Source organism: Rhinatrema bivittatum, chromosome 6 (genome assembly GCF_901001135.1).
Source record: "Rhinatrema bivittatum chromosome 6, aRhiBiv1.1, whole genome shotgun sequence".
In the NCBI taxonomy this organism is placed as follows: Eukaryota; Metazoa; Chordata; class Amphibia; order Gymnophiona; family Rhinatrematidae; genus Rhinatrema; species Rhinatrema bivittatum.
Window position 1 is genome coordinate 248,600,444 of NC_042620.1, and position 26,801 is coordinate 248,627,244.

The 26,801-nt window shown below is 42.5% G+C and overlaps 1 long non-coding RNA gene across 1 annotated transcript in view; it reads right to left on the reverse strand.

Moving 5' to 3' along the window:
• Positions 1-2,878: 2,878 nt before the first annotated feature.
• LOC115094070 overlaps positions 2,879-26,801 on the reverse strand; it is a 56,566-nt gene continuing 32,643 nt past the window's right edge. Inside the window, exon 3 of the long non-coding RNA XR_003857492.1 lies at positions 2,879-3,231. This is a non-coding gene — a long non-coding RNA (uncharacterized LOC115094070). The remainder of the gene's footprint in view (positions 3,232-26,801) is intronic.

A 26,801-nucleotide genomic window follows, 5' to 3' on the forward strand; every position in this document is an offset into this window, starting at 1 on the left:
TGAATGTTTTTAGATTCTGTTGTGTTCTTAGTTCCGTTGGGAGAGAGTTCCAAAGCCTGGGACTTCCCAGGGAAATAGCTCTCTTCCGAGTTGTGGTAAGTTTGTGACCTAGTGGTGGAATTTTTATTAGGCCTTTGTTCACTGATCGTAGATTTCTATTTGGTGAGTGAGGTTTTATGAATGCACTGAGCCAGTTTGTTTTTCATATATTATTTTGTGAATCATGGATAGTATGTTGTAGTCAATCCTGTATTTTATTAGCAGCCAGTATAGTTAGATGAGAGTTGGAGTAATAGCATCGAATTTTCTTGTTCCGGTGAGAATTCTGGCGGCTGTGTTTTGTAGGATTTGTAGCAGTCTGATGGTGGTAAGAGGTATGTTGAATAGTAGAGAGTTGCAGTAATCCAGGTTGGAGAAAATGAGTAGTTGGAGTACTGATCTGAAATCATTGTGTGACAGGAATGGTTTTAAGTGTCGTGGTGTCAGGAGTTTGTGATATCCATCTTTGATTTTTGCGAATATGTGGTTCTTGTAGGATAGTTCTCTCTCAATTATGACTCCAAGGTTGCGTGCGTGGGTGACAGGCAATATTGCCACCACTCAGTATTTTGAGTGGTGGCATGAGCGTAGGATTGTTTTTTCTGTCCATCATGATTATTTTGGTCTTATCAATGTTTAGGAAGAGTCTCATGTTATTTAGCAATTGTTTTATTTTTATGAGGTAGCTGGCTGTTTTCTTGTAGGTGTCTTCTAGCGAGTTGTGTATTGGGATAAGTATTTGGATGTCATCAGCATATATGAAGTGATTCAGTTTAAGGTTTCCTAGGAATTGGCAGATCGGGAGAAGATAAATATTGAATAGCGTCGCCGATAATGCGGAACCTTGTGGAACTCCTGTGTCCAGGTTTATTTTCTTTGATAGTGTGTCGTTAATTGAAACCTGGTATGTCCTTTGAGATAGATATGATGCGAACCACTGAAGTGTTTTTTCCTTTAGACCAATTTCGGCGAGGCAGTCAATCAGTATTGAATGGTTTACTGTGTCGAAGGCTGCTGACAGTTCTAGTAGGATTAGAAAGTAGCTGTGGCCATTGTCGAAACCTTTGAGGACGGTGTCATTTAGTGATAGTAGTAAGGTTTCGGTTAGTTGTTTCCTGAATCCGAATTGCATGGGATGAAGAATGTTGTTCATTTCTAGGTGGTCACTGAGTTGTGATTGGACGATTTTTTCAATGATTTTGGCAATGAATGGTAAATTTGATATTGGCCTGTAGTTTAGCAGGTTTTCCAGATCTAGGTTGGACTTTTTAAGGATGGGTTTGATAATTGCTGATTTTAGGCAGTCGGGGTAGATTCCTTCGGTGAGTGATAGGTTTACAATTTCTGTTAATGTTTTGGTTATTGATGGTTCAATTGCTTTGATTGTTTGTATTGGTATGCTGTCGATGGGGTGCTTGGCTGGATTCATTTTTTTGATGATTTTTTGGACTTCCAGTGATGATGATGGGTCAAAGTTGGGCCAACTTGATGTTTGGTTGATTAGTATTTTTGTGACTTGTGTGTTGTTGTTTCTGAGGTTTTTGATTTTTTCATTAAAGAAGTCTGCAAGGTCATTGCTTGATAGTTTGGAATTTGGTGTTTTCTGTACTCTATATTTTATCTATGGATCCCTTATTATGGAAAATAGAGCAGTTTCCCACTATTTGGGGTATGGAATGGGTAGACAGTGAATTTAATATTGCTGCTTTTGACTACACCACTGCTTTCACTACAACTTATAATGCACTGTCAGAAGCATTTTGGCAGTTTCTCGGTCCTTAAAATAAACCTAGAGAAATCTAGATGTCTTGGGTTCTGTGAAGACAGCCTAGGAAGGGGGTCTTTTCACTCAGATGGGTGGAGTAAGAAATTAGATATTTGGGCATTCATATCTCAACTGATGTGGCACAGATATATGACTACAATGTTAAACCTCTGATAAGAAATTTAGAGTCTCTATTATCAAACTAGATTTCCTTAGTTTTGTCCTTAATGGGCAAGATATATCTTTTTAAGATGATGGAATTGCATAGATGGTTTTATGGATTGCAAATGCTGCCTATTTGGCTTTATAAGAAGGATCTGAGAGAAATTTATCAGATGATACTGAGGGCTTTTCTTTTGGGGAAGCACAAAGCACGAGTGGTGAGGTCTTCCAGCGATGGAGATATAGACAACCAATTTTTACAGATCTATAATTTAGCTTGCATGTTGGCTCTTATAAATGAATGACTGTATGATTCTTCTGCTTATTCACCTCCTGAATATTTGCAAGACTGAACTGACCCTTAATGTTTGAAAAATATTCTTCATGTGACAGACAGTAATCTGCCGGAGTCTGTTAAAATGTTGTGATGATATCTGGTAGTTGATCTGTATAAAGCTTAACAAGAATGCTATCTGATGAATTTGTCAGTGTAGTAATAAGTTATTTATTCCAGATTTGAATACAACAATATTTAACAATTGGAGGGCAGCGAGACTTCATCATCCTCACCATTTTATGAAAAAAGACACACATTATGAGAACATTTCAAGACTTGGTCACCAGATTTGCATTATCCAACAAAGATTTTTATTTTTATTTATTTAATTTTTTTATTTATGAATTTCAAAACATTTACAAGAACATAATTGTTATATGCAATCAGTAGAACAAATTTTTATCATATATAACGCATTGAAATATTTTTATTTTTAAGTAAGATGCTTCATTGAGCTTATGTTATTCAAAGAGAGGCAAAAGTGCCCATGCCCTTTTGAGGTCATATATTCTGATATTCGACAAAGGAAGTTTTTTTTGTCTCTTTCACTAAAGTACTCCACAATGTTAGAGACAGTAAGTCTTATCAGACTTTATTGGGATACGTGGCTTCACAATACAGAGGATCAGTTAACATTCTGAATTATAGTCCAGTTTTGAACAAATTAAGGATACAAAGGAAAACATGATACTAAGAAACAGTATAAATTAAGGCATATGTATATGCCTCAAGCATGAAGGCACAACTCGCTTCTACCGATGTGTATAAAATGTGCCTTAACTAGTGGCTCTTATTTACATAACTTCTGGAGTGGCCTCAAGTTGCAACTTTTTGGTCTGAATTACTGTCATATCTTGGAGCCATTACCTCGTGTCTGCTCCCGCTGTCCTTACGAGAATGTTTATTTGATATCTTCGACACATACATCCTGGAATACAAAAAATGAAGAGTATTCCTGAGGAAAGCATTTTTAATTGCACAAAAAAAAACAAACCTATCTTGGTTTGTTGGACTGGTTTTGAGAGGCCTACTGTTCTTCAGTGGAAGCTGCGCATTATTAAACTTTTGACTTGACAGCAAAAATTTTGACTTTTTTTAGCAGTTTGGAATGATTACATCTTTGCTCTAGCTCCTCAACTGGGGAGTCTATTATTTAATGTATGAAGCAGTGATGTTCTGTTTAGCATTGACACACTCACCTTGAAGTTACAGACTTATTGAGAGGTGTTGTGGGGAGGGGGTTTATGGATGTTCTTTTCCAGTAGCATTTGTAACCTAATGGTTATTATGGAAAATTCAATAAAGCAAGCTTGCTTACCGTAAAGGGTATTTTCCTTAGATTACAGGATGCATTAGCCATGATCTGTGGGTGACGTCATTCAGCGGCAGCAGACTGATTTGTCTCTCCAAGCTAGTAGAGTTTTGAGTTCTACTAAGCATGTACAGGAGTTCCCATACAGGCATTGCCTCTGAAGCCTTTTCAGTCCACGTCAAAGCTAAATTGAGTATAGTCTTCTCTCCAAGGAGGAGGGTGGGCATCTCATGGCTAATTCATAATCAGCACGCAAACTTGATTTTTCTTTCAGTAAGCAGGCTGAATTAGTCATGATCTGTGAGGAAAGCCGAGCTGACATTTGTAGTGGTGTCCACCAGGGAAGCAACCAGGACTCCACTGTGGAGAGGAGATCATCACAGGAGTACATGTTACAGAACTGCTCAACCCACTGCTTTATCTGAATATACTTGACTGTTGAGACAGCAGTGGGAAGTGAAAGTATGCCCATACAGCCAACTTTGCAAAAATATTCTCTAGAGGGATTTCCTTCAAATGCGCAATGCAGGAAGCCATGGCGCGAACCTGAAGATCCTTAACTGGGTTAGAGAGGTTGAGTCCTGCAGCAGTGTAGCAGTGCTGGATGCAGTCCAAAATCCAGTTAGGCAAAGTATATTTGGAACAATCCCAAGTCTATTCGGATCATACAATCAAACAGCCGAGAAGTCAGTCTATGGAATCGAGTTACTCTTTTATAGTAAGCGGGAGTTCTTTTGCAGTCTAGTATATGTAGCACTTTTTCCCCTCATGAGCATGATGACATGGGAAGAAAAGGGGAAGTACAATGGATTGGTTGATGTGAAAAGTGGATACCACTTTAGGAAGAAACTCTGGGTGTATGCAAAGCATCATCTTATGAAAAAACTGCAAGTACAAAGGGGTAATGCACCAGTGCTTGGAGTTCTCATTGTGCGTGCTGATGTAATTGTGACTAGGAAAACCACCTTCCAGATGAGGTACCTTAGAGTCATAGAATCTAATGGCTCAAAAGGAGGCTGCATTAAATATGTGAATTCTATATTGAGATCTCATGGTATGAGATGTTTGCTAACTGGAGATTTAAACTGCATCAGGCCTTTCATGAATCTGGAAACAAGAGATGGGTTGATACAGCTGCATTATATCCAGAAAGGAATGATACTCTGCAATAGCACTGAGATGTACGCATACAGAAAACGTAGTAGGGCATCAGATGAACGTGTACTGAAAATGGAGATAAGTCAATAAATGTTGGGGCTTGTAAGTTTATAAGACTAACACCATATGAATGCAAATGTGTAGTTGTGTTTTGTTGAAGGCTTCCTAGCAGAGAGGATGATATTGTCCCACCTGCTTAGAAAAGGCTAAGATCATGCTTTTAATATCCATGCAGTGAGGATGAGAGAGACTAAAGTGCTAGATGAAAAAAAAAAAAAAAAAAAAAAAAGAGACCCTCCTCTTAAGACGGGAAGCAAGGGTCATCTCCGAGATGTATTGGAGAACATGATGAGAGCGGTACAAGATAAGCATACCATACATGTCTCGGACATGCCAGGGCTACAACGATCTTAGTCGCATAGTCCCTCATAAGTTTCTGCACCATCTCACAATAAGTGGCAATGCTGGAAAAGTGTACCCAAGGTCTATTCCCAAGTACAACAGAAATGCATCCTGCACTACACAGTGAGCACTAGATAGAATGGAGCAAACAAACTAGTTTTCGGTTGTGATTTGTCATAAACAGGTTGATTGATGGTTGGCCCCATAGGTGGAATAGTCTGTTGGCTATGGACTGTTGAAGTGACCATTCATGTGGTTGGAAAATTCTGCTCCACTGGTCTTCCAAAGTGTTGTCCACTCCCGAAGGTAAGTAGCTTGTAGCATTGTATCATGGTCTATTGCTCATTACCAAAGGAGGAGGGGCTCCTGACATAGAACCAGGAACCCTTTTTATGCCTTGTTTGTTCACACAGAACATAGCAACTTGATTGTCCGTTTGTATCAGGATACTTATTCCTCACAGTAAGCGTGAACATCCCTATGACATTTTTGTGGCCTTCAGTTCGAGAAGGTTGATCTGAAAAGGACATTTCTGAGGGGACAAAAGGCCCTGAGTTTTGAAGTAACAGGTGTGAGAACTCCAGCCTATGTTGGAAGCATCTATTGCTAATATCACTTGTTAAGGATGAAGATAAATATATGATAAATATATTCTAACTCTGCTCCCCCTCCCATGCTCCTCACATCTCCTCCCTCCCTCAGCCCTCCCCTCCCCCGCCCCCTCTCCCTTGCCCCCCCCCCCCAATTTTCCTCTAGTTCTTTTGTTTCCTAAGATTACTTTTTGATTCAGTTCCTTGTTCCCTGTAAAGCCTGTTGCTAATTTTTGTTCTTTGTACACAGACGAGATGTTCCCAACGTACGTCGGTATATAAAAGCTATTAAATAAATAAATAAAGATGGAGTGATACTCTCAAGAGAATTGGCAGTTTCATCCACCAGATTTCTTGTTGCAACTCTGGTGTGATCCAGATGGACATAGAGACTGCATAGTTGTTTCCACTGAGTTCAAAGAGCCAAATGCGCACATGTATAAGCGAGTGAGTGGTTCCACATGGATCACCACAACTATGTGACCCAGCAGCATCTGAATTTTGTCTGTGGTAGAAGATTCTTGGCCAGTTGAGAAATGCTCTCTCTTGCACAGAACTGATTAAGGCTTCGATGAATTGAAGACAAAGACGGAACCAGGACCAATTTTGCACATTGATCAGAAAACCCAGTGTCTAAAGGGTCTCTATTCTGAAGTCCCTCAATGGAGGTATGATGACCCAGTCATCCATATATACGAAAATATGAATGTCCTGTTGTCACATGTAGGCTACCACCATTGCAAGGAATTTCATAAAGACTTGGGTGGGTGGGAGAAGCTGAGATTCCAAAGGGAAGTATCTTGTACTGGTAATACCTGGATTCTACTTTGAAGGATAGGTAACACCAAAAGGAGGGGTATATGAGGATGTGTGAATCCAAGGAGCACCTACAATCTCCTTACTGAATGAATGGTAAGATGGTCTCATCAAGCTCGTTTTCAACTTTTGTTTCTGAGACTTGTTCAGATTCCTCAGGTCCATAATCAGTCAAAGTCCACCCCCCCCCCCCCCCAACTTCTTGAGGATTAGAAAGTATCACGAGTAAAACCCTCGGATGCAGTGAATTAGAGGAACTTCCTGAATTGCTTGTTGCTCCAGTAGATACTGGACCTCTTGGCAAAGCTGGGGACGGCGTGATGGATGAGACAAGGGAACACAGATGTGGACTAGATGGGAGTCGGGAAAAATGTAAGCGTAGTCATTGTGGACAATTCTTAGGACTCACTGGTCATCTGTTATTTGGCACCAAGAGTGGATAAAGGATTGAATTTTGCCCCCTAATGGAAGTACAGGGGGAGGAGGTGTTGCGATAAAAAATCCTCTCCCAGCTTCATTTGTGTCTGTAGAAGAGCCTTCTGTTGGTGTTGTCTCTGGCAGCCACAAACAGAAGAAAGATGGTGCTGCAAAAGCAGCAGCCAATATTGATGGTAAGAACGTCTCAGGTAATAGGGATGCTTGTAAGAGAAGTACGATTTCTGGGTATGGAAATGCGACTGTTGACGTAGACAAGGACTGCACCGCCACATTCTGTTCTTTCATTCAAGATACAATTTCTCTTAACATGTCCTCCTGAAGAGATTTTCCCTGAGCCATGATAAGTCATCCAATTTCTTGTGGACATCCTCCAGGATACTACTTGCTCTCAACAATGCCATGTGGCATGCACTAATCAAAGCTGCCGTTTGTACACCTGTGTCAAAAGACTCATATGCTGAGCACCAGAGATAATACAACCTCTTCTAAGACAAATAGAGGTGATAATGAGAAAGGCTCACCAGAGTTGGACCAGATGATGGTTACAGTTGTGGAAAAATTGCACCATATAGAATTGATGCTGAATAATTCTAGCCATTAGCATAGTCCCTTGGATAACCTCCTTCCCAAAGTTGTCTAGCAAGTAATAATCCTTGCCAGGTGGAGAACTGGAATGAAGTTGGGTCTTTTTCACTTTCTTGAGAGCCAACTCCATCATGACTAACTGATGAGGGAGCTGAACCACACAGTACCTGGGAGATTTTTTCTGCACAGCTGTGATGCCTGAACTGGGAGTTTCCCACATGTGCATCTGGATGGTGTCTAAAACAGAATGAATAGGCCAAGCTGTTGATTCCAAAGTTAAGTTGAGTATTTTGAGTAAGTCCATAACACCTCTGTTCTCAGTTCAGGGTCTTTAAGAACATCAACATTCAGTGCCAAGCCCATTTCCTCCACAAGCTTCAAGTAAGTGAGGTCTTCTGGCAGCAAAGTGTGATCTGGCAGAGTTGGTGGAGGATCAGATGCCATGCAAGTAGAACTCCCTGGGGACTCCCCTGGTGAAGGAGCACTTGACCACAAGCAAGAGGATGGCAAGGCAGGTGGACATCGCAGTTTGGTGATGACAAAGGCAGAAGTTGTACGTTCAAACTTGATGATCCCACCGCCTCAGAAGACGAGGGCATCACATAGGTGGAGCACTGGGCAGAACTCATTGCAGCAGTAGAGACAAGACATGCTCAGATAACATTGGTGGATACAGCTGCACTGGAATAGGTACAGAGAAGAATGACCAAAGTGATAAAAGGGATGGAATAGCTTCCCTATGAGAAAAGGTTAGAGAAGTTAGGGCTGTTCAGCTTGAAGAGATGGCTCAGGGGAGATATGATAGAGGTCTATAAAATCTCACAAGATGACTAGAACAGGTAAATGTGGATCGGTTATCTACTCTTTAGATAATTCAAGGACTAGTGGTCACTCCATGAAGTTAGTATCACATTAATTGGAGAAAATTCTTCTTCACTCAATGCACAATTAAGTTCTGGAATTCATTGCTGGAGGGAGGATGTGGTTAAGGCAGTTAGCATAGATGGGTTTAAAGGAGGTTTGGACAAATTCCTAGATAAGTCTATTAACTATTAAACAAATTGACTTAGGGAATAGCCACTACCAGCATTAGTAGTATGAGATTTATTTTCTGTTTGGGTACTTGCCAGGTACTTGTAATCTGGATTGGACGCTGTTGGAAACAGGATGCTAGTCTTGATGGGACTCTTAGTCTGACCCAGTATGGTAATCTCTTATGTTCTAAGGCGACGGCAGTTCTGCAGGGAAAGAAGCAACAATATCTGTTATCTGCTCCATTGCTTTGTGCTGGCGCTGGTGGAGGAACATCTTCTTCCAACACCAGTATGGGGTCTCACTCCAAGATGAGTAGCAGATTTGATGAGAGAGGAATAATTGAACAGATCAGATCTGGAGTTCCAATCTTAATTCCTGAGACAAAAATGTGGACAGTGGTAAGGACTCTGTTACTGGAGGTGGCGTACGAAGAAAGTAATCAGGCATGGAACCCCCCAGGGCAACTACAGAGGTGCATGGGGATTGCGACACGCGAGATGTCATGAGCATAGCGTTTAGCTGGCATTATGTGCAGACTGGTGACTTTGTAGGGCACTAAGAGTGTACAGAATGCCAAGATGAAGATGCAGAATAAATGGATTGTGGGGATGTGGAGTACCAGTAGAATCCATTGGCAGCACAGATGTGTCTTCCAATATTGAATGCATCAAGAGTTTCTACATATGTTTCAATGCAGCCAATGTCAGCCGTTCCTAGGTGTCTGTCCCATTATGCATTATGGCACCATGTGCTGCATGCTCCAACGACTTATGCATCAAGCGCTCTGATGCACCAGAAGGGCTGAAGCCTTTTTCTTTTTCACTGACTCCAGTGCCTATTGCGTCAATTGTGCCACAGAGTCTCAGCTTCTATGCTTTTTTGATGCATGTACCGGTTCAGCTGAATGCTGGTGCTTTGGCACAGATGCATGTCTGGTGTCTCAGTCTGGGTCAACCCAATGGAAGGAGACAGAGGCCTTCGATGTCTTGCCTCAGCAGCTGGTAGGAGAAACAGATGAGGTCCAGCTACAAGAGGAGGATTTACTTTTACTCCTCAATTGGAGGCTAGCAATTTTGGTTGCCCGGGACTGAAAGCACAGCGACATCCTGCCACAGGCCTAGCAGTTAGGCTCAACATGGTCCGGAGTGAGGCAGATATACATTGGTCTTTGTGCTTAACACAAAATTTAAATTGAAAAAAAAAATAGATTTACATTGGTCATGACCATCCATTATGGACATTATTTGTGCACAGACATAGGACTCAAAAACGCTGATGGCTTGCTTGGATGATATGGCTTCAGCAGATTCTGGAATTTTCCTGGAAGAATAGTATGAAGAAAAAAAGTTCTCCATTCTTTATTTTTTGAGGTACCACTGCAAAGTGCTGTTGGGGTGCTGGAAACAGAGAACATTCTAAAATAAATAGAGAGGTAATAAAATAGAATAGAGAGAAAAAAAAACAGGAAGTAACCATCCATGCAAAGCTCAGACAAAAAAAAAAAGACTGAGGAGACCTCTGAAGCAAAGCCCATGAATGAATGCTCAGTAGAGCTCAAAGTTCCAGTATCTTAGAGAAACAAGCCTATTCGGTGCCGCTGGATGCCGTTATCCACAGATCATGGCTAATAAAGCCTGCTTATCAACTGAAAAAGAAGAGTTTAAAAAAAATACAGCCATTGTACCAGAAGTCTAGAGGGTGGTCAATCTGATTTTTAAAATGGGCTCCAGGGGTGAACTAGGCAACTAAAAAGTCTGGTGAGCCTGATAGCAGTGTCAGCAAAATAGTTGTAACTATTCTTAAAAACAAGAATAGTGACCACAGACATGGTTTAAAATGTGGGACGATCACATGATTTTTGTAAAGGGAAGCCTTGCCTTACCAACTTACTAGATTTGTTTGAGGGTGTAAACAAACATGCAAAGGTGAGCTGTTTGATGCAGTGTATTTGAATTTTCAGAAGACATTTGACAAAGTCCCTCATGAAAGGCCCCTCAGTAAACAGAGAGGTCATGGGATCTGGAGCAGTCCCCAATTGTAGATTGGTAACTGGATCAAAGACAGGAAACAGAGCATAGGACTAAATTGTCAGATTTTCAAATGAAAAAGTGGAGTGCCCCAGATGTCTCTATTGGGATTAGTGGCGTAGGTACGGGTGGGCCTTGGCACACCTACTTTTTACTCAGTCCCACTCAATTATTTTGTAGATACAGGAAAGTTTTGCTTTGGGGCCAAAAGTAAGTGGCCAGCAACCACCCAGGGCCAAAGAGAAGAAGCCAGGGAGTGGCCACAGTCAGCAGGCAGCATCACGACAGGACTAACTGCAGTCGGTTTCTTGCTGCAGTTCACAGTGCAAAGATAATGCTGTTTGATGCAGTGGAGTCTGCAGCAGTGGGGAGAATTTCAGCAGTGGCAGGATTCCCGAAGAATAAGAGGAGTCAGCGGAGGTGGGCAGGAAATATCAGCGCCAGCATTCGCAGCAGGAAAAAAAGCTCAGCAGCAGCTGCCAAGACTTCTGGAGGAACAACCAGAAACCACACCCCCCCCAGCTCTGCACTGGTCACCCAAAATTAGAAATTGACCCAGTCATCAATCGGGAGAGAAGCAGAAATGCACACAAAATTAATAAAAGTCACTGCCAGCAAAAAGAAATGGCAGGCAGAGGAATATCACAGGCCCAAAAACTGCCAGAGCCCGAACAGAGACACTGCCACCACATCCAATCACTGGCCACAGCTTACACTGCCTTCCCCTGTGAGTGCAAGACTGCTGGGGAGGAAGGAGGGGAGGGTGAGTGCGAGACTGCTGGGGAGGAAGGAGGGGAGGTGAGTGCAAGACTGCTGGGGAGGAAGGAGGGGAGGGTGAGTGTGAGACTGCTGGGGAGGAAGGAGGGGAGGGTGAGTGCGAGACTGCTGGGGAGGAAGGAGGGGAGGGTGAGTGTGAGACTGCTGGGGAGGAAGGAGGGGAGGGTGAGTGCAAGACTGCTGGGGAGGAAGGAGGGGAGGGTGAGTGCGAGACTGCTGGGGAGGAAGGAGGGGAGGTGAGTGTGAGACTGCTGGGGAGGAAGGAGGGGAGGGTGAGTGCGAGACTGCTGGGGAGGAAGGAGGGGAGGGTGAGTGTGAGACTGCTGGGGAGGAAGGAGGGGAGGGTGAGTGCGAGACTGCTGGGGAGGAAGGAGGGGAGGGTGAGTGCGAGACTGCTGGGGAGGAAGGAGGGGAGGGTGAGTGTGAGACTGCTGGGGAGGAAGGAGGGGGGGGTGAGTGGAATGATGGGAGGAAGGTGGACTGCTGGGGAGGAAGGAGGGGAGGGTGAGTGCGAGACTGCTGGGGAGGAAGGAGGGGAGGGTGAGTGTGAGACTGCTGGGGAGGAAGGAGGGGAGGGTGAGTGCAAGACTGCTGGGTAGGAAGGAGGGGAGGGTGAGTGCGAGACTGCTGGGGAGGAAGGAGGGGAGGTGAGTGTGAGACTGCTGGGGAGGAAGGAGGGGAGGGTGAGTGCGAGACTTGCTGGGGAGGAAGGAGGGGAGGGTGAGTGCGAGACTGCTGGGGAGGAAGGAGGGGAGGGTGAGTGCAAGACTGCTGGGGAGGAAGGAGGGGAGGGTGAGTGTGAGACTGCTGGGGAGGAAGGAGGGAGGGTGAGTGCAAGACTGCTGGGGAGGAAGGAGGGGAGGGTGAGTGCGAGACTGCTGGGGAGGAAGGAGGGGAGGGTGAGTGCGAGACTGCTGGGGAGGAAGGAGGGGAGGTGAGTGCGAGACTGCTGGGGAGGAAGGAGGGGAGGGTGAGTGCGAGACTGCTGGGGAGGAAGGAGGGGAGGGTGAGTGCGAGACTGCTGGGGAGGAAGGAGGGGAGGGTGAGTGCAAGACTGCTGGGGAGGAAGGAGGGGAGGGTGAGTGTGAGACTGCTGGGGAGGAAGGAGGGGAGGGTGAGTGCGAGACTGCTGGGGAGGAAGGAGGGGAGGGTGAGTGCGAGACTGCTGGGGAGGAAGGAGGGGAGGGTGAGTGCGAGACTGCTGGGGAGGAAGGAGGGGAGGGTGAGTGTGAGACTGCTGGGGAGGAAGGAGGGGAGGGTGAGTGTGAGACTGCTGGGGAGGAAGGAGAGGAGGGTGGGTGTGAGATGCTAGAGATGAAGAGGGGTTTCGTGGGGGAGCAAGTGTGCATGTGAGACTGCTGGGGATGAAGTGGGGGAAGGGTGAGTGTGAGACTGCTGGGGATGAAGGAAGGAATAGTGAGACCCTTGGGGAGGAAGAGAGGTCTGGGAGGGAATAGTGAGACTGCTGAAGATGAAGAGGAGTCGGGGTGGGAAAGGTGAGACTGCTGTAGACAGAGATGGGGGCTGGGGGAAGTGTCAAACTGCTGGGGAGAGAGGAGGTTGGGGACTGGGGAGTGAGAGTGAGAGTGAGACTGATTGTGATGATGTCGGGGGGGGGGTGGGGGGGGGGATAAGAGAGACTGCTGGGGATAGGGTGGGAGCCTGGGGTGTGAAAGTGAGACTGCTTGGGATGGGAGGGTATATAGGGGGACGAAACTTTCAGCCTCATGGCCTTATCTGCCCCAGAAGTCTCTCAAATGTAACCCTGGTCCTTCCCACCAGGTTGTCTCTCGTGCTCTCATCATGGGGAGGAGGGACTTGGAGACAGAGACTGCTGGGGACAAGGGTCAAAGTTTGAGAGAGATTTTGATTCAGGAAACTTGACTGATATGACAGTATGTATAATAAAAGTCACTGCCAGCAAAAAGAAATAAATAAGTATGTATATGACTTGCCAAAGTAATATATAACATGTTTAAAGTAAAAGCAATGTTTGTGAAAAATGTACATAATAGTGATAACAGTACAATTAAATTACAGGTTAAAGGGAGAACAAGAAGAATAGTTCCCAGGTTCTGGTGCTGGTTCATATGATTTCTAGTAAGAGGTTTTGGCCTGGTGGCTAAACCTGAGGTTTTTCCTGTTTTGTTTTCTTTTGTAGTAGAGGATGGATGCACTTTTGTAATAAAGATGGTATTTTGTTGGATTTTCAGCTGATGCATTTTTGGATAAGATATTCTTATTATTGCATGATATTCTTGTTGTAAACTGCCTTAGGTCTCCTTTTGGTGTGCAGAAGGTGGTATTATAAGGGAGTATATCCTGTTCATTCTTCTAAGGGAAGTTTTTCATTTTTCTGTCAGTTTTGGGAAATGTGCATAGCTAATATCTTGGTATTTTGCATAGGAAGAAATGGATGTTTTTTCCTCTGGTGTTATACTGCAGGCAATCTTACTTCTTGGGGTTTTCATTTCAGCTTTTGTATATTAATATTTGTGGTTGCTTATTTTGTGTTTGAGGATCTATCTATGTTTCACATGTGCACCCGAGGTGTTTCTGAGTAACAGCTCAGTCTGTTCTGTTTTCTAAGCTGCACCTGCCAATAGGATGATACGTTTTCCAGGGAAATTATTCTCAACCTTTCATAACTATTATACCCCTTTCAAGAGTTTTAGATATTTTGTATACCCCTAGGGGTACAAACAGGTAAAATTCACAGCAAATACTAGAGCCCCTATTCAGAAAGTATGTTAAGTGTTAACACGATAACGGGGCCTGCACGATTTAGTGCAGGCCCCATTATTTTCAGTGAGACCTATTCACTAATAACTGCCAACACACACACACACACACACACACACACACACACACATTACCTAAATGCTAATGCTGGTAAATTCAAACCAACTCTAGGAGAAAATATTAAAAGTATCACAGCTGTAGCAGACTTTTTAAAACCTTGTTGTCAGGTGAACTCTAAAGTTTTATTTATCAATAAAAGTATAACTACATGGCTCAGACCTGTAGGCCTAGTGCCCACCTATGTTAGCCTTGGGCCCAGCCAAAATAATTCTGGCTATGCCTGTGTTTAGCATATTCATGCATGATCTGGAGAAAGTGAGCGAGGGGACCAAATGTGCAGATGGCACAAAATTGTTCTGAGTCATTAAAACAGCAGCAAATAGTGAACTGGAGAAAGATCTCGGGAGACCAGGAGACTGGGCTATTTAGTAACTTGAGCTGTTAAAAGGAAGAGAGTTAACAAAATCCTTGATGGGGGGTTGGCTTAATATGTTGGCTGATCTGTTTCAGATGTGTGTTTTGTGCGTAGTTATCACAATGTTGAATTTTTCGAATTTGTAGTGAGGGAAAGGGACAGAGTTCTGCAGGGGAGAAATTGTAAAAAAAAAAACAAACCAATTTTTAAACTGGATGGAATTTAGCTGTTATCCTGGTGCTCACCAGAAAGAAAATGAACACTAGGAGTTTGTATGTATGTATGGTTCATGCTTATTAATATACAGATTTCAATCTAAAAGGCAGATGCAATTTAATGTGGACAAGTGCTAAGTAATGAATATGGGGAAAAAAGTCCCAAGATCATGTACACGATTCCGGGTTCTGTGTTAGGAGTCGTCACCAGGAAAAGGACCTTAGAGTCCTTGTGCCTTGAAATCTTTGGCTCAGTGTGCAGTGGAAGAAAGGAATAGAGAACAAAACTCAGAATTATCGTAATGCCCATGTATAGATTCATGGTGTGACTGCACCTTAGGTACTGTGTGCAGTTCTCTCATTACCCCCATCTAAAAAAAAAAGTCATAGCGGACATAAAAATGTTACAGAGAAGGGTAACAAAATGATAAAGGGGATGGAAAAGCTCCCTTACAGAGCAAGACTAAACAGATTAGGCCTCTTTAGTTTGGAAAAGATAGCAGAGAGAACTTGATTGACGTATAAAATCATGACTAGGGTGGAACAGTAAACAGGAAATGTTATTTTACCCTTTCAAACACTAGGACTAGGGAGCACTGCACGAAACCAGCAATAGGCAGATTTAAAACAAATCATAGACCACATTTTTCACTCAAGGCACAATGAAGCTATGGAATCTGCTACCAGAGGGCATGGTCAAGGCAATTAACATATTGGGGTTCAAAAGATGATTAGACAGGTTTCTGAAGACAGTCCAAACAGTTAAGACAATAAGAATTTGCCATACTGGGTCACACTCAGAGTCCATCAAGCCCAGTATCTTGTTTCCCAACAATGGCCAATACAGGTAACAAGTACCTGGCAAGATCTCATGCTGCTATCACACAGTGGTAAGTCGTGGCTATTCCTTAAGTCAACTTGGTTAATAACAGTTTATGCACTTCTCCCCTGGAATTTGTCCAAAACTTTTTTTAAACCCAGTTATGCTAACTGCCTCAACCACAACCTCTGGCAATGAATTCCAGAGCTTAATTGTGCGCTGAATGAAATAATTTTCTATGATATGTTTTGATTGTGCTACTTACTAACTTAGGGTTGCCAAATGACTCCAGATTTTCAGGACAGGTTGATCCAGTCCTGGTTTTACTCCCCTGCATAAAGGTACTTAAAGTCTTGATTTTCTTAGGGAAATCAGAGTAAGACCCAGCATGCAATGAGGTAAAACCAGGACTGGATCAACTTGTCCTGAAAATCTGGAGCATCCCCTAGTTTTTGTATGTTTTGAAAGAGTAAATATCAGATTTATACGTACCTGTTCTATTCCACTCATGATTTTATGGACCTCTATTATATCTCCCCTCAGCCATCTCTTCTCCAAGCTGAACAGCCCTAACCTCTTTAGCTTTTCCTCATAAAGGAGATGTTCAATCCCCTTAATCATTTTGTTCACCCTTCTCTGTACCTTTTCCAGTGCAACTAGACTTTTTTAAAGATGCAGCAACCAGAACTGTACACAGTATTCCAAGTATGGCCTTGCCATGGAGTTGATACAGAGGCACTATGACATTTGTCATTTTATTCTCTATTCCTTTCCTAATACTTCCTAACATTGTTTTCTTTTTTGACTGCCACTGCACACTGACTTGAGGATTTCAAAGTATTGTCTAGTATGATGCCAAGGTCCTTTTCCTGGGCAGTAACTCCTAATATGGAACTTAACATCATGTAACTATAGTAGGGGTTATTTTTCCCCATGCGCATCACTTTGCACTTGTCCACATAAAATTTAATCTGTCATTTAAATGCCCAGCCTTCCAAGGTCCTCCTGCAATTTTTCACAATCTGCTTCTAACTTAACAACTCAAAATAATTTTATGTCTGCAGTTTTGATTATCTCACTCATTGTTCCCCATTCCAGATTATTTATAAATATATTAAAATACAATGGGCCCAATACAGATCCCTGAGGCACTCCACGGTTTACCCTTTTCCAGAGAAAACTGACCAATTAAGTCCTTCTCTCTGCTTCTTATCTTTTAACCATTTTATAATCTACAAGAAGACATCGTCTCCTATCTTATGACACTCTAATTTTCTCAAGAGTCTCTCATGGGGCACTTTGTCAAACATAAGAACATAAGAAATTGCCATGCTGGGTCAGACCAAGGGTCCATGAAGACCAGCATCCTGTTTCCAACAGAGGCCAAACCACGTCACAAGAACCTGGCAAGTACCCAAACACTACATTTACCAGCTCACCATTATCCACATGTTTATTAACTCCTTCAAAAATATATATCAAACTGGTGAGGCAAGATTTCCCTTGTGTACATCCATGCGACTGTGTCCCATTAAACCATCTTGTCTATGTTCTGTGATTTTGTTCTTTAGAATTGTTTTCATGATTTTTCCAGGCACTGAAATCAGACTAACCAGTCTACAGTTTCCCAGATGATACCTGGAGCCTTTTTTTTTTTTTTTTTTTTTTTTTAAAAGATCAGGGTTATCCTGGTCACCCTTCAATCTTAGGCATGGAGAATGATCCCAACAATAGGTTAGAAACTACCAGTAACAGATCTGCAATTTCATTTTTTTAATTTTCACAACTCTGAGGTATATACCATCTGGTCCAGGCAGTTTGCCACTCTTCAGTATGTCAATCTCAATTTACATCTTCCAGTCTCACCGTGTTTTGTATCAGTTCTTTTAATACAGTTTCTGGCACAGATTTCTCTCAGACATCCTCTTAGGTAAGCACCAAAACAAATCATTCATTCAGTCTTTCCATGATGGTCTTATCTTCCTCAACTGCCCCTTTAAACCCTTGATCATCTAATGGTCCAACCAACTCCCTCACAGGCTTCTGGCTTTGATATATTTTTTAAAGTTATTACAATGAGATTTTACCTCTAAGGCCAGCTTCTTTTCAAATTCTCTTTTAGCCCTACAGGTAGACTTTGGGAAGCCTTGGAGTGAGATATAAGAAACAGATCAACTATTGGGGATCTGACAGGTATTTGTGACCCTGACTGGCCACTGTCTAAAATAGAATGCTAGACTCGATGAACACTGGTCTGACCCAGCATGGCACATCTTATGATGTAATCATCTTTTAAATCAGGGCTAGGCAACGCTGGTCCTGAAGTGCCAAAAAACAGGTCTGGTTTGCAGGATATCCACAAATGAATATGCATCAGATTTGCAAACAATGGTTGGAATGCATGCAACACTCTCTCATTCATATTCATTGTAGATATCCTGAAAACTAGACCTGTTTGTAGCACTCAAGATCAGCGTTGCCTACCTCTTCTTTAGACAGAGGGAGCAAAGTGTTCCCCTTTTTCTAGAAAGGGAAGTAAGGTGCTGAAGGAAACCATTTTGAACTTTTCCTTTATGAGGAATTTGTTCAAAACTCTCAGGTCTAGCATAGGACAGAGTTCCCCTGTCCTCTTTGGAATCAGGAAATACCTAACATCATGTAACTACAGTACAAGTTACTTTTCCCCATGTGCATCACTTTGTACTTGTCCACATTTAACATCATCTGAGTAATATCCCCATCCTCTGATCCTATTCCACCAGGGGACAATCACATTTGCCTTCAAAAGGGAGGAGAGTTCCTTTACATGACAGACTAAGTAATTAATTTAAAATGTAATACAGAAAAAAATTACTGAGTTTAATATTTTGAGCAGAATTTCCCTAGAAGTTTACTGTGTCTCTTCCATCTTCTCTCTCTACTCCCCTGGCCAGTCTCCTTTCACTTTACCCTCTCAGGCCTCAACTCCTCCACCTGCCACTATTTCTCCCCTTCCCCTCTAGGCTCAACCCCTTCACTCCACTCCCAGAGTTTGACCCTTCTCTCAGTACTGCCCCTCACACAGGCTCTCTCTGTACCTCTCTCTCTCACACTCACACGCTCCTTCTCTAGTGCACACACACACCCTCATACAAGCTCCCTCTCTCATGCACACACACACACACACAGACTCCCTCTCTCTCTCTCGACCGCACACACACACTTCCCCCCTCATACAGGCTCCATTTCTCTCTTGCACACACCCACACAAGCTCCCTTTCTCTCTTACTCATACACCCTCACACAGGCTACCTATATCTCATACATACTCCTGCACACTGGCTCCCTCTCTCGCTCATCCCCCCTACACACTGGCTCCCTCTCTCGCTCATCCCCCCTACACACTGGCTCCCTCTCTCGCTCATCCCCCCTACACATAAGCTCCCTCTCTCACACACACATCCCTTCACACAGGCTCTCTCTCTCACACACACACACACATCCCTTAACACAGCTCTCTCTCTTCTCACAGGCTCTTTCTCTCTCTTCTCACACATCTCTTCTCACAGGCTCTCTTTCTTACACATACACACACTCTCACACAGGCTCCTTATCTCACAAACAAGCACCCTCACATACACACAATCCCTTTTTCACGCATACCAGCTCCCAGTCTCTCACACATACACACTCCTTCACAATCTCCTTACATAGGCTTCCTTTCTCTGGCACCCACCCCCCATGCACCTTCACACATGCTCTCTCTCACCCCCCAGGCTCGCAGTCTTACACACACACACTCTCACAACAGGGCATGCTCCTTCACTGTGAGCGGGACGGCCCCCGCTCGCAGCATGCCTACGCCTGCTTCACTTTTGCCGTGAGCAGGTCGGTGTCCACTCACGGCACGCCAGGGCCTGCCAAATTCTGCACAGAATCTGCACAGCTGCGCATGAGGGGAATTCTGCACACTGCAGAAACTCCCCCAGGACTAAAATACATAATACATTTGATGTATAACTATGAAGCTGTTGTACATAGCTGTCCCATGCCCATAACTTAAAGCTGTCTATAAACAGGAAAGTTGCATCATCGCTGTGGGTTACTCTCAAAGTAGCATGAATTGAATAGATTATAGTCATACAAAATTGTACTGTAAATAGTCTCTGCTTTTCACAACTGTGATGCCTTCTTTTCAGGCACAGCACCTTTCATCACCATACAAACAGAAGACAGCAAGAACAATGAATAAGGCACTCTCCTTCTCCCTCTGTTGGAGCCATGTCTTGAATTCCTATGCCATTCCTTCATTACGGCATGTGGGCACTTGTTGCTCATCTCCCACACGTAGTACTGTTGGGGAAAAAAAAATGTCTAGTTCTGCACTTCTTCAAATGCATGAAGAAAAACCCTCCTCCGCCTTCTCCTTGTCAGGCAACTAAGGAGAAAGATATGTAATGTCTTCTCACTGTCCGAGCCACTGCCTTGGATACTAAACATGGAAACAATTTTTCTCTGGGACAAAACAACTGTTGTACTGCTTGACACAGAGGAAAGATTATAACTTCATCCTCCCACAAAAGATCATCAGCCATGTCTACAAAATAACAGAAAACCTTAATATTTCTATAGCAACTGGAGATTTATTTCGGGAAGACAATAATTTAACACAGATCCTTATCAGCCTGGTAAGACTAAACCAGGCTGACACAGCAAGGGAGGGTTGAGAAGCGTATGTAAAGGCAGAATATACCAAGTAAGTATCAATGACTAGGAAATAAAGAAACAGCACAAAGAAAGGAAGGCAGTTGTGTAGTTAAGCATCATGAACTGCAAAAAAAAGCTACAAATTTTGGCATGCAGTCTGCAACTAGCTTCATCTAAGGCTATACAATTTCCAGTTCATGCCAACTGCCTACTGGAATATGCAACATTTAGCAAACATTATTGCAAAACAAAACAGAAAATTAGCATGAGAGAGGGATAAACAACATACACAAGAGCCAATCGTGATAATGTGAGCCTAAAATTAATCTACAACAATGGCAGAAGAGAGAATGCAATACAAACCTATTTGATAATTTAAAAAGAAGCCAAAACATATGCCTGCAAAATGATATAAAGACTGACTCCAGTTTTTCTTTTGTCTAAGTGCGAGTATTTGTTTAATATTTCAGCCATTTCTTACCGCTCCCCACATATTAATCCGTGTTACCTTTCAGTTTCACTACAACCATTTCTGGCCTCCCTTCTTTCTCTTGTATATGTGACAAATGTGTCACCTCGCTTTACCTCTTTGGTAATTCTCTGTTCCACTTGACCGTTTGCTTTCCTTATTCCGTTTCCCCTAGGTGTACCAGGTATTCTTCCCTGTGTTCCTCTTTTTGGGATCCTTTTTACTACTTGAACGCTGTCTTTTGCCTGTATTTTTTCAGCCACCTCCTTTCCTTTTCCTCTTATTTTTACTTTTCTAATCTATAGGATCTGTTGCCTTTACAATAGCTCCTTTTAATCTGGACCCCCTCTTCCACCTCTCCCAATTTTCTATTTCTTCCTCTAGAAACATCCCCATTTTGACAAAGTCAGCATTTCTGAAATTCAAAACTCCAGTCTGTGTCTTATTTGTGATATCAAACCACGCCGTCTGATGCCAGCGGCTCACCTGAGCACCAGTCAGATGGCATGGTTGCATTTTCCCCCATTTGTGAGCATTAGATCGGAGTATTGCACCCTCCCTTGTAGGCGCCATTACCATTTGTTTAGGCAGAGCCCCTTGAAGGACAAGCACTCACTCTCTCTCTCTCTCTACTTCTTAACAGATTTCACAGAAGGGATACTCCAATCCACATCCAGCAGATTAAAATCTCCAACAAGCAATGTGTCTTTCTTTCCCACTTTTTGGATGTCTTCAGCCAGATCTCTGTCCAGTTCTTCTGTTTTGAGTTGGAGGGCTGTAGATCACACCAACTGAAATTAAAGCACCATCCTCTTTTTGCTGTTTCTTCCCTATCCCATCTCCCTTGCATTTCAGGTGCTTGGATACTGTTTTTGAAATAAAGAGCTACTCTTCCTCCTTTTCTGTCCTCTTTGACCTGAATTATAACTTAAGGAAGGAATGGCCACAACCCAGGTCTCCAACAGCAACAATGTCAAGTCCACCTCCACCATTAAAGGCCTGCAGGTCTGGGATTTTATTGCCCAGACTATGAGCATTTGTGTTCATAGCTTTCCAACTTTTCTCCCTTGGTTTGCTGCTCTTCTTAGCCACCTTTTCTGCTATTTTGAGCTGACTGATTTTGTTTTCTCCTCCCAATTTCTGTATTGCTTGTGGGTGACATGGCAATTTCATTGGCCACCTCTTGCCACCCCCCACCTTCTAGTTTAAATACCTTATAATTTATGCTCTGGATTTCTCGCTTAGCATCCTCTTTCCGGCCAAGGACAAATGTGGATCATCCTTACAGTATAAAACGTTTTACTGCTTCATACACAGCCCCGCCCCCAGCCACCAATGTATCCAAAACCACTTGCTTTACATTGATGTTATCTAATTTTCTTCCCTATATTTTGGAAATCTTTCTATACTGCAAGAATACCATATCTAGCAAGGTCATTGGTCCCCAGATGGATGCTAACATTGATATTGGAGTCTTTACTTTATTCTATAATTGCATCGACTATCTGGTTGGTATTTTTACTGGCCGAGTATCCTGTCAGGCATTTAACTGTTGTATCTCAATCAAAATTATTTCTCAAATTGGTTCCTCTGATGACAGAGTCTACTAATAGAATCAACTTCCTTTTATGATCTTTGATAATGTTTAAGGATTTCTGAGTATACTGGGTGAATACATCCCTTTCAGACATCACCTCATTTTCCATTCCTGGAGCTTCTTTGTTATCCAATGAGAAAAGATATTATATAAGGGTAACTGTGGAGAGAGTGGGTGTCTTTTCATCACTCTATCAAAGAATTCAGGGATTATCAGCAGGTGTTAACAATCCTTAACTGTAATCTTATGGAGGCCCAGGTAGTGAATACAGGGCTTAAGGGATCCATCACTCTTTTTTGTATAAAGAAGAATCCTGCACCAACAGTGGACTAACAGTCTAATAAAGCCTCGAACCAGATTGCCTTGAATATAATCTGACATGGCCTTAGATTCTGGGCTTGACAAGCTCTATGTCTGACCATGTGGCAACATGCTCCAGGAAGCAGTTCAATGGCACAATTGTATTCCTGATGCTTCAGGAGAATCTCAGTTTGCTTCTTGCTAAAAATATCTGCAAAAACATGGTACTGCGTTAGAAGGCCCAGGGGTAGTTCCACTACACAGGCCAAAAGAAAGAAAGCTATAGATCTCAGGTACAGAACACAAGAAGAGAAGGAAGAGACTAGTCGATGAGTTATGTAACTGAAGATAGAACCATACAGGAAGACAATTCAAGGACCCAGAATAAAATGGTTTCAGAGTGCCTCTTATCCGCTAGAAGATTCAGATCCACTGTGACTCATTGTGCCCCTCTCCTTAATTCAAGGGCTGACCAATGGCAGCAACAAAGATCAATGCAAGATTGGGTCAGATAGCTCCATACAAGTGAACAAAATCCAGACTAATGAAATTTCCAGCTGTCCCAGAGTTGATAAGGGCAAAGATGATCCCCATGGCCAACAAAAGGAGACAGATACTGAGACATGCTGGGCCACATATGCTTGAAGGACATCTCAACAAGATTCAAAGAAATCTGTTCCTATGAGGCCGAAGAGGAATGTTGAGCAGACCTGGGTTTGTGTGAAACATTTCTGACCAAGTTTTCAAGGTCAGCACAATAGATGCAAAGCCCCAAATACTTCCTTAGATCTTCCTCCCTTTGGAAAAAACAACTGCCAATATGACCCAGTTCTATAGACTACTCAAGTGGTGAAAACAGGGTTGGCTTGTGGGATGGCATGGACATAGGGATCTTGGCGGAAAGCTGAAGCACCAATTGTTATTCACGAATATGGGTGTCCAGGTGTAGTCACATGAACATCAAGGCATCCAGTTCTAAAGGCAGCTCCCAGCAGGTCAGCTCATCCTTGATCCGATCTGCTAATCCATTCCAGAAGGCCATGATAAGGGCATCATTATTATAGCCTTTCTCTGCCACGACCATACAGAACTCCACAGTGTATTACCCCATGGTCGGGTCCCTTGCTTCAGGCAGAGAAGGGAGATAGAAGCTGAAATCAAGCAGTCTGAGTCATCAAAAATGCATTTAAACATGACAAAAGCATCACAGTCTAACATCAAGGGGTCCTGTTTTTCTCACAGAGAGAGGAAGCCCAGACCAGAGCATCCTGGTCTGTAGCATTATATGACACTCAATTTATGGACAGGAAGACGGGAGACCTGCAGAGGAAAGACTTTAGAACACTGATTCAGAAGGCCCTGGCAGGCTTTTGGATCTACAGAAAAGCACAGGTTGCCATTTTCATTATAAATGCTCAAAGCAAAAATAAAAAATGTTTAAAAGCAAATATAATAAAATTACATGAGATAAAAAGCCATAAAGAAACAAAATAGTAGGACAAATATACACATCCATTTTATTTCAGATTATTTATCCATTAGGAAACTAATAAAGTCAACTTGATTAAATTGGCATTTGGAATGTCGTAAAATAAGGCAGGAAGGCTCCAGATTTGTGAAGGACCTTGTTCAGTTTGGAGTTCTGTATATGGAATTCTAACTGGAGGTGAGCAAGATGGGTCTATTTTTAATATATATTTGGTTTTTATCAATTAAATGTAGAGATGGGTCTTGGACTATATTAGCTGGGTAACATTTTTAGTTATGTCTACACCTAAACTAATCTGTATAAATCAATGACTGGCACAAATATTTTGTTAAATTGTAATTCACTGATTTAAAAAAAATCAAAGAAAAGGCCATGCAAAAGTCTTGCTTTTTGTTCCCTGCAATTTAATTTCCTGTAGTAAGGGAACAAACTTCCCTTCCGCAGATCTGAACTCTCTGCCTGGTATGTTAAGCTTCACTCTTAAATACTTCGGGCCTAGATTATGTAGAGCTTTAAAAAAAAAAAAAAAAATACTACCAGGATTTTCAGCTGAATCCAATTTTCAATAGCAAGCCAGTGCAGATACTGTAAAACAGGAGAGATTGATGGCCACAGTATCTTTTCCCAGATATTAAGTAGGTAGCATTATTTGTAACAACTGAAATCTATTTTCCTGGAAGCCCAAGATATATATTATGATAATCTAATTTTAAATGTATCATTGCATGACTCTCTCATTTAGAAATGGGTGGATATCACACAGTCTACTTCCTGACCACAGTGTCAACACTGGATCTCATCCAGGCTGTTAAATCCCCTCCATATAAGAAAGGACATGGGAGTGGAAATCCAAGAACATCAGGCACCCAAGCATTAAAGTAATACCATTCTCATGGACTGATCATTCCCTTTCTCTGCAGGGTCTCCGTTTAGAGACCCTGCAGAGAAAGGGAATGATCAGTCCATGACGAGATCCTTGAAAGTGATCTAAAATAGGAAAAGTTCAAACTATGGATGACTTGTTAAATGCACAAAAATTCACACCTATGGATAAGATGCCTATTATCTAGTAAAAGTATGGAATAAACCTAGCAAAAACCTTAGACAAAACTGCTGCCCAAAAATATGTTCTATGTCCTCCCTACAGACGCTTAGATGTACTCTCAAGAACTGCAAGCCCTAAAACAAAGATAAAAACTGGAAAGGAAATGGCAGGATAAAAGGAAATGCAAAATGCACATGAAAACATACCACAAGGCCATAACAAAAGTAAAAAAAAAAAAAAAAAAAAAAAAAAAGTCACACTTCTAAAATACATATTGCTTCAGCCCCAAACCCAACCAAGAGACTATTTGATAAAACCAGCACCACATCAGAATCTTACCCCTAAATCAAAGCAAATGAAATCACCTCCTTTAAACACACCATCAAGATATCTACCACCCAAGACAAAAATAAATTCAACCCTGCCAAACACTCCAGAGGAACAGGAATCATTTACCCCAATCACAGAAGACGGTGTCAAAGACTCTGGCCGCCTTACATCCAACATTAGTAAATCTAGCAAATAGATGCATGGAATACCCTCCCGAAAGAGGTGGTGAAAACAAGAACGGAAATGGAATTCAAAAGGGTGTGGGACAAACACAAGGGATGCCTGCTGGCTAGAGAATGGAAAAGATGAAATGGGGTAACTTTTCTATTATACCTAAAGTTTAGACATCTGTTTGCAGGTAGCCTGCATGCACAGCAGTTACTACTTCCCTAAAAAAAGTTGCCGGGCAGACTAGCTGGACCATTTGATCTTTATCTGTCATTCACTAAGTAAAGTGAGGGACTAATGGTCATCCCAAATTATAAATTCCTCCCTCACTGATTTAGAAAAACCTGGATCCAGACAAACCTGAAAACTACCACCCAGTATCCACTCTCTTTCCTAGGAAAACTAAAAGAAAAATCCAGCTCAATTGAATGACTGGCAGGCAGAAAAATTGGCTGGACCCATATCAGTCTCGATTCAGAAAAGGTCACAGAACAGAGAGAGAGTCATTGTCCTGCTGGATGATTTCCCAAGATATAGTAATAGAAGTCCAGCAGCTGTTTGATTTCTCTGCAGCCTTTGATACATAGATCATACCATGTTATCTTGACCAACCAAAGCTGGCCTAAGTGGCAAGGTCCTAACCTGATTTCACCCCTTTCTGTCAGACAGGCAATAATCTGCACATTTCTATGACACAATGTCTAAACCGTGGATCGTCAACTGTGGGGGCCTCCCAAGGCTCTAAAAAGCTTAAATCTATGCAGATGATGCCCAACTTGTGCTACAAATAGATCCAAACCCACAAACAACTATAAATAAGCTAAGCACATACTTTACAGCCATCCGAAAATGGACAAAAAAACAAAATCCATCTGAATCCCAACAAAATGAAGATTCTCTGGGTACAGAACATGAATAAGTCCCTGATCTAAAAATTCTAATTTAGAACCTATGATATCCAATTAAAAGCACAGGGAAAAGCCTCAGAATCTTAATGGGCTCAATGCATCATGCTACCACAA